This window comes from Patella vulgata, chromosome 5, assembly GCF_932274485.2.
Source record: "Patella vulgata chromosome 5, xgPatVulg1.2, whole genome shotgun sequence".
In the NCBI taxonomy this organism is placed as follows: Eukaryota; Metazoa; Mollusca; class Gastropoda; family Patellidae; genus Patella; species Patella vulgata.
The window spans coordinates 69,281,421-69,294,741 of record NC_065883.2 but is presented as its reverse complement, the minus strand read 5'-3'; the positions used below and the strand labels follow the sequence as shown (position 1 = coordinate 69,294,741).

General features: G+C 39.0%; 1 protein-coding gene across 4 annotated transcripts in view; it reads left to right on the top strand.

The window, feature by feature from the left end:
- LOC126820626 (protein FAM167A) overlaps nucleotides 1-13,321 on the top strand; it is a 45,270-nt gene that overhangs the window by 23,727 nt on the left and 8,222 nt on the right. The window contains exon 1 of one of the 4 annotated variants that reach the window (XM_050548710.2): nucleotides 681-901. The exons of 2 other annotated variants lie outside the window; for them this stretch is intronic. The gene's annotated coding sequence lies outside the window, so the exon portion shown is untranslated. Of the gene's footprint in view, nucleotides 1-680; nucleotides 902-4,169; nucleotides 4,272-13,321 lie in introns of those variants that run through there. One more of the 4 variants, XM_050548709.1, reaches the window with a different exon arrangement.

Here is a 13,321-nt window from a genome sequence, read left to right as displayed (position 1 = left end):
TTCGGATGAGAAGATAAACCAAGGTACACATTCATGTGCACTTAAAGGCATCGATGTCAATTGAAATCCAATTAAGAATAGTCGCAAATAAACACCTCGCATGCACGTATTTCATTAACTGGATTGCTGCAGAGAAAGGTTATACGTTACAGTAATCATTTGTGCATTTTGTATAATTCTTCAGTAGTAGATTCATGTACCTAACACAGGATTAATATATTTACATTGGGGCTGGATGTTTTAACTGTGTGCATTGCCATGTTCCCGTCTCTTGATGACTGCATGCACTGTTACGGCATAACTACAACTTAGCTAGGCCTATCCTCAATTGTTTGTTCACCCTTCGGCCTGGGTTATGACGGTAAACTGACCATCGCCTTTCGTCAAGAATGCGAATTTTTCTGAACCGTGAGAGTGCACCATGTCTTCCGAGAACGACGACGATTTCACCTCGTTCTCGTGCGGATCTTTCTAAACCGTGATAGTGCGTCACTTCTTACGAGAACGACGACGACTTCACTTCGTTTTCGTTCTCGGAACGCACCTGAACCCATCTAATACCCGGATTACATCATGATAAAATGATTTAAAATACGCATAATATTAAAAATTCAAAGATTATACAGTGTTATTAGGTCGTCTATCGTCTCTTTAAAATGATGACGTTTATATTATTTTTATATATGCGTACAAAATGTTATCTGGGGCTACCTGTGACTGTTTGACACACGCGAATAACGGGACTACTGTCGACTGTTTTAAACGGTTATTAAAGTATTAAAGACCAGATTACATCTCAACACGCGTACTGTGTCATCTACGACAGTCATAATACAATCACATGTTAGATGGTTTTAGGTCGTATATAGGATTTATAAATGGGTCGTGTCTTATTTTATAAGTAAGTACTTTTATTATATACTGATCGTTACATAACCTTTAGTAAATATAATATATGCATATAGGTGCTAATACGTGCTAATAATGTCTTGTTGGACTTTCAAGTTCTGTGCTTTTGGTAAGCTACGTGCTAATAGGTGTGATGTTTTATAATATCATTCTGATCTTGTTTGAGTTTAATGTTTTAGGTTTTGGTGAAATGCACGATTGTAGAAAAGGGTATAGCCTTAATATACTTACTACTCTGTGTTGTTTTTGAGTTGAAAGTTGTATACTTTGGTTGTTCCATAGTATGCTTTGGCTGTATTGTATACTAGGTTGCTGTAGTGTATACTAGGTTGCTGTAGTGTATACTAGGTTGCTATAGTGTATACTAGATTATTGTATTGTATGCTTGTATACTAGGTTGTTGTAGTGTACGCTAGGTTGCTATTGTGTATATTAGATTCATATAGTGTACACTAGGTTGTTATAGTGCACACTAGGATGCTATAGTGTATACTATTTTGTAATTTGAAAAGGAACTTGGCAAAGGTAAGAAACTCTCATCGGACAATGTTAGAAGTTGGTCTATTCTAAATGCGTAATTATTAACAACCAATTATATATTATGTTAATAAAGCCGAGACGTGCATAAAATAATGTAGGGTCGTTAGTTTTATTTAGAATCGTTCGTTCGTTCCCGGAATTTTATGTCCACGTGATATCGTAGACAAGTTATTGTGAATTAAATTGCCAAGTATAAGTTCAATAATAATAAACATAACAGAATGAAACATTTCAGACAAAGAACGAATAGTAATAAAAATAACAAAGGTCAAACATATAGATGTTATACATATTTGAAATCAACAACACATACTACAGATTTTGATAATACAATTAAATATAAATAAATAATAAATATATACATTATTTACATAAATCATTCAGTAAATGGACATGAATATGGTTATCTACCCTTACAAAAACGAAGGTTGCTGTAGTGTATACTAGGTTGCTATAGTGTATACTAGATTATTGTATTGTATGCTTGTATACTAGGTTGTTGTAGTGTACGCTAGGTTGCTATTGTGTATATTAGATTCATATAGTGTACACTAGGTTGTTATAGTGCACACTAGGATGCTATAGTGTATACTATTTTGTAATTTGAAAAGGAACTTGGCAAAGGTAAGAAACTCTCATCGGACAATGTTAGAAGTTGGTCTATTCTAAATGCGTAATTATTAACAACCAATTATATATTATGTTAATAAAGCCGAGACGTGCATAAAAAAATGTAGGGTCGTTAGTTTTATTTAGAATCGTTCGTTCGTTCCCGGAATTTTATGTCCACGTGATATCGTAGACAAGTTATTGTGAATTAAATTGCCAAGTATAAGTTCAATAATAATAAACATAACAGAATGAAACATTTCAGACAAAGAACGAATAGTAATAAAAATAACAAAGGTCAAACATATAGATGTTATACATATTTGAAATCAACAACACATACTACAGATTTTGATAATACAATTAAATATAAATAAATAATAAATATATACATTATTTACATAAATCATTCAGTAAATGGACATGAATATGGTTATCTACCCTTACAAAAACGAAGGCGAAACGATTGATTTGTAAACTGTTTTCTGATTGGTTCGTAGACTGTAGCTACATTCTAGGCCAGGGCTGATAATTTGAAATCGTGGAAACCCTATGGATTAACCCAGGGTATAGTGGAGTAGAACTGAATGAGTACACTGGGTAACCGAGGATGATACTGTTATTGTGTACACTAGGCGGTTATAGTGTATATAAGATTATTGTAGTGTATACTATGTTTTTATAATGCACATTATATTGTTATAGTGCATGTTAGGTGTTTATTAAGATAGTAATTATTATAGTGAATCAACATTGTCGACATCTTGTTCAAACATTTAGAAATCTGATTCTTTCCTGGTGAGATTTCGATGGTGATGTGTATCTGTTTGTGACATTGTAAATAATTGTTAGTGATGCCGACTACAGCCTTTAAACTCTCGATCTGTTATCAGCAAATTCGACAACTTTAAAATGGTTACCGGTATCAGTCTTCATTAGCCAGGACAGTAGGACTATAACACCATTTCATTTATATTGTTACATTTCATTGATTTAGCGGGATGTACAGACTATACTTACTAAAACACGCTATTAGTAAGTGCAGTGGGTCCACACCACCAACAAAATGAAATGAAATGAAATGGGGTTTAACGTCCTACTGTTCTGCTCCGAACTGGGCTAATGAAGACGGGCATACGCCAGTGTGCTACGAGGGAAATTTTGCCCGGACAGCGACACTACGGCCTACTCTTACATCGAATTCCAACTGTCAAGGGATCTTTTACGTGCACACCAATTTGTACATAGGGCCTCGTTTTTTGTCCCATCCGAACGACTAGACAACTGTCCTTGTCCTGCATCATTGACAAGGGGGAACTACGCTGGAAAATCTGGATGAACTTTCTCGGCCAATGCAGGGATCGAACACCCGACCTCCAGGCTAGCGAGCCAGCGTCTTACCCACTTAGCCACCGTGGGTCCAACACCACCAAAAACAATTGCACAAGACAAACCTACGGTCACCACAAACAAAAAATGCACATATCAGATCAAGTGAATGGACCCCGGTGTGTGTGTGTGGCGGGGGGGGGGGGGGGGTAGCCGTAAGTGTCCACTGCGCTGTATAGTCCCGGACCTGTAGCGATAAAGACTGCACTTAAAATGAAAAATAAACTAACCAATAATAGAAGCAAGTAGAGAAAAAGAGGGACATTTCCCAAACACTGTATCACAAGGAGTAGGATTGCCTGTCCAACCTCGTGGGTTTTCTCCGGGTCCTTCGGTTTCCTCCCACTGCTAAAGACCCCCTACGCGGAAGCGAATTATTGAAATAAAATTAAACCATATGTTAGTCCCGAAATGACCTAGTCTATGTCGAAATGACCTAGTCTGTGTCGAGTGGGCGTTAAACCCCATGTCTCTCTCTCTCTCTCGCTTAAAGCATTGTATCATACTAGTGTGAGTCATGATCAGCTGTGTGCTACAAGAAATCTCAATGAAGGCAATGCATGTAACTGTATGTATTACAACAGGTTAAATGAATAGTCATATTTCACACGGGAAGTGTTTTTGTATTAATACAATAGAAATTTACTTGTATTAAAACGTCTGTGACGACAACAAACCACAATATAACTTAAACATTACATACAAATAAAACGCCTACCACATCACGTGCATAAGGAAATACTTTCTTTTCCTTAAACACATGATCACCTGGCAGAGACAGAGATACGGAGACAGAGGTTTAACGTCCAATCAACACAGACTAGGTAATTTCAGGACTAATTTATGTCGATATTATTTATTGCAATGGTTTACTAAATGCTGATAAATCTTTTTTGTTTAACGTCCACTCAACACAGACTAGGTAATTTCGGGACTAATGTGGGCTGATATTATTTATTTATTTAATTAAAGATGCATTATGTAAGAGCTAAATCTTCCTGTTGTAGCTTTTTATTTTGGCTTCAAATGATATTTACATTGTTCATTATTATTTAGACATTTCTTCACATGATTAGCTTATAACCATTTCTCTAGGACATGTAAACGGATTGATATACGATCGACAAGGAGTAGGGTCGCCTGTCCAACCTCGTGGGTTTTCTCCGGGTCCTCCGGTTTCCTCTCCCTGCTAAAGACTCCTACGCGCAAGCGAATTATTGAAATAAAATTAAACCATATGTTAGTCCCGAAATGACCTAGTTTGTGTCGAGTGGACGTTAAACACCATTTTTCTCTCTCTCTCTCTTTGATATACGATCGTCATGTATTGATTAAATTTAGAAATGGAGAAGCAAGGCTGAGTTTAGGTTAACAAGTCATATTGCTACGATAATAAAAAATCTATGCCAAAACATCGAACAATGATAATCGCGCTCCAAATAAAGTAATTTTAATGAAATTTTCAATACATGTATATTAAACAAGAGCTAAATCTGTCTATTGCAGGTCTTTCTTAGGCCAGAAATGTTATCTTAATTATTAATTAGACATTAATTATCTTATCCAGGCCATAATCAGCTCTCGACGGCATCGGATTTATCCGATATTAAATAGATTAGAACAGTTCAGTCATATTTTGATTTAAGCTAAAATTGGAGGAGCGAGACTTAGCTTCGAACAACTAGTACGGTGGTTTAATTTATTGCACACGTCTTGTCAAATCTTCAAAGGCTAATATCTTCGCTCGCAATAGAGTAATTTGAATGAAATTTGCAAATTATTCATTTTACATTTTCGAACTATTATAGCAAGAATGCCTAGCTCTTTATCTAAATCTTACATAATGTCTCTTTAAATTTGAATTATCTATTTTGGAACTATTATATAGCAAGAACGGACAATTCTTTATCTAATTCCCCTAAATGACGTTCAGATTCTTTAACTGTACACGTAATGGTATTTCAAGCCATGCTAAATGTTTTATAAAAATAATTAATACCTGTTTTGGTATGTTATTTATTAAAACAACAATTTGTTGAAATATTCGATATTTTTAAAAACTTGTGTTGAAATAATATGTTTATGTAAACACTTGTGTTTAAATGTTTGACATTTTTAAAAGCCTGATGAAACATAGGCACTGTATTACATTATTTAACATGCTAAACATGGCGGATTTCATCGGTAAAGGCGGAGGGCATGATAATGAACAGTGTCTAGTCGATCGGACGGGACGACTTTCAGAGGTCCAGCGTACACGTAGACGCTCATGTAAGAGAGAGAGAGAGAGAGAGAGAGAAGAGATAGAGAGAGAGTTTAACATCCACTCGACACAAACTAACATATATGGTTCATTTATTTCAACAATTCGGTTGCGCGGAGGGGTCTTTAGCAGTAGGAAGAAAATGGAGGACCCGGAGAAAACCCACGTGGTTGGACCAACGACCCTAATCCTTGTCACGTACAAGTGTGGGATGAAACCATTCCACTTGAGTCAATGACAAACCCTATGTCAGACCTTAACCATTCGGCCACCCAATCCCGCTCTCATGTAAAAGAGCCTTTACAGCGCCAATTCCGCATACCCTACTATTCGGAGTCTGTTATGTGCACGATAATGTTTACACCGGTGGGCATCATTTACGTTCAAACAGAACGACAAGAGACCCCCCGCCCCGCTTTCAACCCCAGCCCTGAGAACCGGGATGGAAGCAGTAAACATAAACAACAAATATAACATAATCTTTTAGCGTTGGAATTCTTCATCCTTGCATTGCTCACGGATACCATAATTACAAAATATGTGTTGTTTACATTTTTAAATCCTATCCCTGTCAGTAGTATAGATCTAGGTATTATGTTTATTTTATTCCTATCCCTGTCTCTTGGATTTTTTTATGGTTTCTTTACTTATACTGCTTGTACATGTAGATATAGTATACACAAACCCAAACATATATGCAGTATGTAAGTAAAGTATATGGACAGAGCGATATATATCTACACATATATAATGGTTTGTTTGTAACGAGGTTTGTTTTGTTGAAAGTACTTATAAAGTTTAAACATTTACTGTGCATGGACATGTATAAATAAACACACACCAATGTGACGTGTAGTGTAGACATAGATGGTTCATTCAGTAAATTTGTTTAGAGAAAAACTTTGTTACTTTCTACATACTTTACTGTCATGGGATTGACGATCTCATTATTATAAGATGTCGGTTTGTTTCGTTTGTATGGTATGTGCATTCGATCTTATTGTTATAAGATGTTTTTTTTGTTTGTACAGTTTTGATTTTTTCGATTTCATTATTATAACATGGTTTCGATTCGTGTATAACATTCTGGCCCATCTCATTATTATTATCGGTTGGTTATGTTTCGTTTGTACAGTTTTGATTCATTCCATTCCATTATAATAACGTGGTGGTTTCGTTTCGTGTATAACGTTCTGAGTCTGACCCAAATCATTATTATTATAGGTTTCGTTTATAACGTTCTGATCCATTTGATATCATTATTATAACCTGTTGGCTTCGTTTCAACTGGCCTCATCCATCCAATCTCATAACTATAACATGTTGGTTTAATTTCGTTTGTAAAGTTTGAGTCATTCGATACCATCAATAGAAAACGTTCATTTTATTTCGTGTATAACGTTTTGATCCATTCGATCTTATTATTATAAAATGTTGGTTTAATTTGTACTGGTCTGACCCATTCGATCTCTTTATTATAACAATAAATGTTGTTTTGTTTTGTTTGTACTGGTCGGACCCATTTGATCCCTTTATTATAACAATAAATGTTGTTTTGTTTTGTTTGTACTGTTCTGACCCATTCGATCCATTTATTATAACAATAAATGTTGTCTTGTTTTGTTTGTACTGGTCTGACCCATTCGATCCCTTTATTATAACAATAAATGTTGTTTTGTTTTGTTTGTACTGGTCTGACGGGTTATGCCGGATTCGTTATGTTGCCCGGCATATAACCACGAAAGTTTAAACTACCACTCTAATAGAACTATAAGGACACAGCTCACCAATTATTCCTACGCCGCCACCCATGAAGTAAGGGTCAATGTTATTTTTAGTCTTTCTCTTCCTTTCCCCCCTTTTGCATGAGATCTTTGTTGACCTTTTGGTGTGGCATTAAAGAAAAGTGTTTGGATAAATATTTTCTGCCAGGTTTTGGTGAATATTCATGATTTTGAGTTAACAGGTTGGTTAGGTTTAAGTGTAGGGCGGACAGTCACATGTTTATCTGTATGCTACTTTTAGTTTGTGTATCTCAAGTTTTCCATGGTGGACCCCATACCTGCTTTTGAGCAAGAAGTTGCCACATATTACTCCATCTGTGGTAGAAAACGTTCAACCCCACGAAAATTTGGGAAAAAGTTAAAGCCAGTCTAAGAGACGATAATTAACAGTAACGATACATGTGATTTGATGATATATTTGGACTAAAAACATATTTAAAGTAACTAATCTATCAAAAATTTGCTTCAAATCCCTCCCTATAAGTAAGCTGTTGTTAGACGCAATGTCTGTCAACTTAGCTTCATTGTGGGAGGGTCCATTTTTCAGAATGTATTTATCATTACTTACTGTACATTTACCACACATATGAAGGCCTAAGTAAATTCTTAATTATTTCTGTCAACTTTTTTTCCGCCGTTTAATTGCAGGATCTTTTATACGTTGACACCCCTCAATGTTCCCAAAACCGCCTAACCATTTGATCAAGAAATAACAACCGTCCTCTCACTTAAGCTGGCACACAATAAGCTGGCAGATAACAGTCGAGTTGCCATTTAGTGATACCCTAACAATTTTGCACAGTGCTTGCCCCATTGGCGTTTTTCGGGTAATCCAGTATTTTTCTAGTAAGATTGGGTGTCTATACTTTCCATATATACCAAATTCGACATATTTTTATTGGAAATAACCACCCGATAAATTATTTTCTGGGAAAGTATCTTTAAAGTCAATGGGGAAATAATTGGTGATTGTGGCGAGTGCAGTGCACGAGGCATATTATGCTTACTTGCTTCACAACATCTGGTACTTGTCAAGTATAACCAGACATTATGTTTGTGTCCGTTTCCGGTTATTCAGGAAGCTCACACAACTGACATTCGCGTGTGGGTGGCACAACTGACAATTTTACTTGTAATTTTGTACGACGTGATGGGGGGATCACGTGGCTAAGTGGGTAAGGCGCTGGCTCGCTAGCCTGGAGGTCGGGTGTTCGATCCCTGCATTGGCCGAAAAAGTTCATCCAGATTTTCCGGCGTGGTTCCCCCTTGTCAGTGATGCAGGACGGAGGGCCTGACAAGGACAGCTGTCTAGTCCTTCGGATGCGACGAAAAACCGAGTATACATTGGAATGCACGTAAAAGATCCCCTGGCAGTTGGAATTCGATATAAGAGTAGGCGATAGTGCCGCTGCCCAGGCAAAATTTCCCTCATAGCACACTGTATGGCGTATGGCGTATACCCGTCTTCATTAGCCCAGTATAGGAGCAGAACAGTAGGACGTTAAACCCCATTTCATTTCATTTCATTTACGACGTGATGGGGACACGACGACGATTGTGATGACGTAGTACACATCAATGATGATACATTAGTAGGTTATTAATATGGCTCATCATCAGGTGTCAAGAGAGGGCAAATTGTATACCATGTAGAGATATTTAACACGGGGTGTTATATTACAGACTGCACACTTGTCACATATATAATGCCCCCATAAATAATTGCCTCAAACAGTCTCGCCATTATTGTCATCACGTCAAATTTTTGTCATATTTAGAATACTCAAGGTAAAACAATTGTTGTTTAAAATGATATCGGGGGTTGGATGGCCGAGTGGTTAGATCGTGCGCGTTGTATAATAAGGTCTGTCACTGAGTCAACTGGCGTAGTTTCAGATAACGGGGTTTCCAAATACACGTCACCGAATTTCACATATCAAGGGCTATTGTACACACATAGCAATGTGCAAGAGCATACCCGATTTATCGTCCTATCCGAATGACTAGACGTATTTGTTGCTAACCAGGCATCTGTTCTAAAGCAGTGGCATCAAGTAACCAGTCTGGAAATTACCATGGGACTTTTCTTGGCCAGCACCGGGATCGAGCTCGGATAGTTGTTAGTGAGCCTGCGTCTTCCTCGCACCGTGGGCCCTCGTTTTTGAAATGAAGTAGAATTGAATATACATTTAAAGCGCCAGTATGCCAAAATAAAGGGAATTTAAAGCCCTGGTAAGCCTCAATAAAGAATATTTTAACCCCCAGTATGCCAAAATAAGGAACAATTAAAGCCCCCAGTATGCCAAAAAAGGGCATTTAAAGCCTCAGTGTGCCAAAAAAGGACATTTAAAGCGCCGGTATGCCAAAATAAAGGTTAAATTATATAAATGAAATGGGGTTAAACGTCCTATATTTCTGAACCAACCTGGTAAATAAAGATGGGTAAAATATAGAGATGAAGACTTTACATAATTTAAAAGTGCATTTAATAAAAACGCAATTTGGTTCATAGATGAATTATAATAGTTGTGACTAGTTAAGGTTAGCATTTGCTTCAAATTTTGCGTATTGAAGTTTACATGTATTTAAGTTAAGTTCAGCGGTTTGTGAGATTTTCTAAAAGGTTGAGTGTTTCACGCAGTTGAAATGTTTCTCTAGCGTTTAACATCATTAGTGACACAGATAATACGGCACTCCAAACATGTTGTATATGCGAAATTTCAACTATTTCCAACCGTGTTGTAAATACAGTATAATCGGCTTATGCGTATGGGTCTTTGGTAGTGGGAGGGGGGGGGGTAGAAGGACTCGGAGAAAACCCACGAGGTTGGGCAAAGCTACCTTGCGTGCGCGTCACATCACTCGAACACCGGAGGACTGACGGACCTTATGTTCTAAAGCTTGCGCGTTAAACCACTCGAACACCAAACTCTCCTCATAATGGTAAAACGATCAGCGATTTAAACTGTTAATGAGACTATCGGAGATAAGGTTGAGAAATACCACCAGAAACCACGCCACTTGACTCAGTGACAGACAGAAATGAAATGAAATGGGATTTAACGTCCTACTGTTTTGCTCCTAAACTGGCCTAATGAAGACGGGCATACGCCATACAGTGTGCTATGAGGGAAATTTTGCAAGGGCAGCGGCGCTACGGCCTACTCTTATATCGAATTCCAACTGTCAAAGGATCTTTTACGTGCACGCCAATGTGTACACGGAACCTCGCTTTTTCGTACCATCCGCACGACTAGACAGCTGTCCTTGTCAGGCCCTCCTTCCTGCATCACTGACAAGGGAGGGGGGGGGGAACCACCCCGGAAAATCTGGATGAACTTTCTCGGCTAATGCAGTGATCGAACAACCGACTTCCAGGCTAGCGAGCCAGCGTCTTACCCACTTAGTCACCGTGAAACCGCCTGGTAAATGAGACTGTCAGTGATATGATATTATATAATAATGTTGATAAATACCACCAGCTACCACAGTGTCATTAAATACCCGTGACACTAATGTTTATATACGCCACAATGTATATTAAATTATAAAGTACTTTATGTAATTAACAGTTGTGACAGGAGTCACCTACATTCATATAACCACGGGGGTAGTCGAGATCACTCCAGCTCAAATGGTAACCTACTTGGAGAGAGAGAGAGAGAGAGAGAGAGAGAGAGAGAGAGGAATGGGGTTTAACGTCCACTCGACACAAAGTAGGTTATTTCGGAACTAACATATGGTTTAATATTATTTCAATAATGCGCTTGCGCGTAGGGGTCTAGTAGTTGGAGGAAACCGGAAGAACCGGAGAAAACCCACGAGGTTGGACAGGCGACCCTACTCCTTGTCACGTAAAAGAGGAATCGAAACCACGCTAGTTGACTCAATGACAGACCTTATGATACAGCGCGCACGTGCTAACCATTCGGCCATCCCCCCCCACCAGGCTACTTGAAAATGATGTAATGAAATGGACTGGGGTTTGAAGAGAAACATTGTTATTAATCCTACGCTTATGGGGGACCACGTGGCTAAGTGGGTAAGGCGCTGGCTCGCTAGCCTGGAGGTCGGGTGTTCGATCTCTGCATTGGCCGAGAAAGTTCATCCAGATTTTCCGGCGTGGTTCCCCCTTGTCAGTGATGCAGGACGGAGGACCTGACAAGGACAGCTGTCTAGTCCTTCGGATGAGACGAAAAACCGAGGTCCCGTGTATACATTGGAATGCACGTAAAAGATCCCTTGGCAGTTGGAATTCGATATAAGAGTAGGCGATAGTGCCGCTGCCCGGGCAAAATTTCCCTCATAGCACACTGTATGGCGTATGCCCGTCTTCATTAGCCCAGGTTAGGAGCAGAACAGTAGGACGTTAAACCCCATTTCATTTATGTAGATAGTGTTACATTAATCTATATTGATAGGTGTCATGTCACAACGTCATAATAACATGTCATGACACTTACTGAAAACATCATCTAATATAAGTTCATCCTTAACAAGAAAATATGAAATGAAATGGGGTTTAACGTCCTACTGTTCTGCTCTGATTGGGCTAATGAAGACGGGCATACGCCATACAGTGTGATATGAGGGAAATTTTGCCCGGACATAAGCGCTACGGACTACTCTTATATCGAATTTTAACTGCCAAGGGATATTTTACCAATGTGTACACTGGCCCTCGGTTTTTCTTCCCATCCGAACGACTAGGCCCTCCGTCATGCACCATATCATTGCCTGATGATGACTTTAGAGGCCTAGTCGAAACGTCACTCAGGTATAAGCAGTAATTGTTATCCATCGAATTGTGACCTGTATAAGGAAAGTGTGGGTAATATTTTGAATGTGAAGAACAACCGAGGTCCAGCCACATACACATTGACGCACACAATAAAACAACCCGTAACATTTCGAATTCTACGTTTAGAAGGCAGAACGCCGCTGCAGGGGCAAATTCGCCCCTTCGCATTGCCCGCGTAACTAATAAAATAGGAATAGACATATGTTAGTCTCAATATGACCAAAATCATGTCATAGTTTATATTAACGGGGGGATCACGTGGCTAAGTGGGTAAGACGCTAGCTCGCTAGCCTGGAGGTCGGGTGTTCGATCCCTGCATTGGCCGAGAAAGTTCATCCAGATTTTCCGGCGTGGTTCTCCTTTGTCAGTGATGCAGGACGGAGGGGCTGACAAGGAAAGCTGTCTAGTCGTTCGGATGGGACGAAAAACCGAGGTCCCGTGTACACATTGGCGTGCACGTAAAAGATCCCTTGGCGGTTGGAATTCGATATAAGAGTAGGCCGTAGTGCCGCTGTCCGGGCAAAATTTCCCTCATAGCACATTGTATGGCGTATGCCCGTCTTCATTAGCCCAGGTTAGGAGCAGAACAGTAGGACGTTAAACTCCATTTCATTTCATTTCATTTATATAAACGGAGGAGAGGGCACCGTGGTTCGGCGGATAAGACGTTAGCTCGCTTACCCGCAGGTCGCGTGTGCGATCCCTACGTTGGCAGAGATAGTTCATCGGGATTTTCCGGCGTGATTCACCTTGTCAGTAGTGAAGGACAGAGGGCCTGGAAAGAGACAGCGTATAGTCGTTCGTTCGGATGATACGAAAAACCGAGATCCCATGTACCCACTGGCATGAAGGTAAAAGATCCCGTCAAAATTTCCTTCATAGTACACTGTATGGCGTATGCCTGTCTTCATTGGCTTGGTCGGAGCAGAACAGTAGGACGTTAAACATTTTATTTCATTTATGTTAAAGGGCCGTTAAACCCCCACTCGTTGCTACTCCATTTAAAATATCCATGTACAAAGTATG